Source organism: Atta colombica, unplaced genomic scaffold, assembly GCF_001594045.1.
Source record: "Atta colombica isolate Treedump-2 unplaced genomic scaffold, Acol1.0 scaffold105, whole genome shotgun sequence".
NCBI lineage: Eukaryota > Metazoa > Arthropoda > Insecta > Hymenoptera > Formicidae > Atta > Atta colombica.
The window spans coordinates 3,675,997-3,678,526 of record NW_017259190.1 but is presented as its reverse complement, the minus strand read 5'-3'; the positions used below and the strand labels follow the sequence as shown (position 1 = coordinate 3,678,526).

The 2,530-nt window shown below is 34.1% G+C and overlaps 1 protein-coding gene across 2 annotated transcripts in view; it reads right to left on the bottom strand.

Moving 5' to 3' along the window:
- The window catches only part of LOC108690825 (sodium-coupled monocarboxylate transporter 1), a 9,281-nt gene extending 7,036 nt beyond the window's left edge, over positions 1-2,245 (bottom strand). For both annotated transcript variants that reach the window (XM_018198331.1, XM_018198340.1), the window contains exon 1: positions 1,636-2,245. The gene's annotated coding sequence lies outside the window, so the exon portion shown is untranslated. The remainder of the gene's footprint in view (positions 1-1,635) is intronic.
- Positions 2,246-2,530: the final 285 nt, after the last annotated feature.

The window sequence follows — 2,530 nt, the reverse complement described above, 5'->3', positions numbered from 1 at the left end:
TGTGTGTGTGTGTGTGTGTGTGTGTGTGTGTGTGTGTGTGTGTGTGTGTGTGTGTGTGTGTGTGTGTGTGTGTGTGTATCTCACATTTCTATTTTTATATTCAATCACATTTTGAATATTCTTATAATGTTATTATAAAAAAGTGTCTTTACCGATATTAGAGTTTATTTGGCAGTAGATATACTATTTCTAGTCACATGAAATTACGGGTTCAAAGTTCTGTTATTTTCTGATCAATCAGGGTCAATTGCCGAGTCGCGAGCGTTAACAAGCGGAAAGTTCGTTGGTAAACCGATTGTGAGACCATATCGGTTTTCATTACCGTTCTCAGTACAATTTGCATTGCTAATTAATATTCAAATCACCAAGGCTATTCTATGTCAAATGTTTGAAAAATTACTTGCATATTCGTCAATACCGCGAAATTTAATACGCTTCTAGAAGAGTTTCTTTTCTGAAGATAGATAAAATAGCATCTCATAAACGATAATTTAGATCGAAAGATATTTGATGAGGAAAGCTACAATTGGACTGATCTCTATCATTCTATATGAAGTCCAACAGTTAATCAACGTAATGGAATTCGATATAGCCAATACATAAGCGAAAGGACGTTTAGAAATTGGATCAAGGATTTCATCAAATTCGAAATTTTTCAATTCCGTTTTAATTGGAGTACTTCTTATTGTCACAATTATTTAACAGTATAACATATGCTGAATGAATGTAATTAGTCGCATCAACAGTGGATAATTCGCATTTACCGACCATTATGACTACGCACGAAATAGTCGACAGATGATACATGCTTTTATGTTATTAATAGTTCTTATATTTAGTACATCTAATTACGTGATTCACCGAGACATTCGCGAAAATGCAAGCAAGAATTCGAATATACAGCGATACATGAATATCCTTAATCAGCGATCGGTAAGAGATGTGTAATGTGTTTGTTTAATTTTTTGCTTTTGTCAGATTTTTCTTCTTCTGAATTTCCCTCGTTGATTTTGTCTTTGTATAATACAAACATAATTGATGGTTTTTCTTTATAACTGAAGAAATTAAAAAAATTCTTTCCTTTTTGGCAATCACGTAGAAGAACGAAATTTTATAACTGCTTTATGTCGTATTTAAAGTGTCATAACAAACAGTGTCTAAAATTCAATCATCCTATTTTTACTGATTGTCAAAACTACATATGAACTACATATGTTCGAGCAGAACAAGTCATTATGATATTAAAATGATGTCAAAATAACTCTAAAATGATCATTAAAAATCATTTTTTAATTATTTCCGAATCATTTTAATGTTATTTTAACGTGACTTGCTGTTTTTTGCTTGAATGTAGCATAGAATGTCTCACTATATTAACTATACTAATCTGGATTTATTTCGTGCAGTTCAGAGAACTGGCCGATAAAAACCTTTGAATCATATCTAACCGGTTTGGTAGCATAAGAAAAATTAAATCTATCCTGATATTCAATATTAAATGTCATTCAATCATGAACACTGGAGGAATTAAAAAAAACGATCTTGTTCGCGTCTCTATTCTCATCTTGATAAAAAAGTTATATTATTTGACTTTTTTGAAATTCGTATATTCGAAATTGTTGATGCATTACTAACCTTGGAGCAAAAATTAAAACTCGAAACTATTTCATTCCAGTCCGATTCTAGATTTCTGTTGTACCGGGTACTGCTACACTGTATGGCGGTGTTTTCAAACCGCAATCCTTTTTCCTCCAAATGACAAACAGTGATTGCGTTTTTTTTTTTTTTTTTTTTTTTTATTTTAACAATATCAATACGTCTGTTCTATTTTTTCCTTCTCTCTTTCTTCGTCTCTTCCCTTCAAATTCCAGATCTTTTTTTATTGATTATTCGCGAATCACATCGTCAATACAATCGTAGCATTCATTATCTCGGATGAATAGAGAATCAATAGTGAAAGAGAGGGAAAATAGTGGGAAAAATGTTTAAACTACTTTTCGAAAATTTGCCGACTGAATATCCAATCTCACGCAATAGATTCCTATCGGGAAGTTTTGACCGTTTGATTCCTCGTGAGACACATGGCGCGAGATTTCACCGCGCGATGACGCCAAGAGTATGGAATTCCTAGTATTCCTCAACGACGGTGACATATGCTCTTCGCTGTCCTTGCCTTTCAAGCGCGTGGATGTCAGGCTATCATGCACTAACAGACGCGAGCGAAGTGGGACACGTCCGTAAGCAACGACCGCGATCGACTGAGCCGCAGCTCGACAGTCTCGACACCGTAGCGACGATTACGTCGCGAACACAAATCACGCGTACTTTCGTTTAAAAAAGGCATCATTGACAGTAGCAGTTAGTATGTACAGTCGAGACACAACAGCTTACAACGATTTAAGTGTTATCGATCAAGAGATAACTAACTGAGGAACTTATAGGCCGGTATTTGTAATCGGCTTTTATTTTAAAATTAAGTGTAATATCTTAAAATTCTAATTTGATTCTATGATATCTTAAGACTGTACTT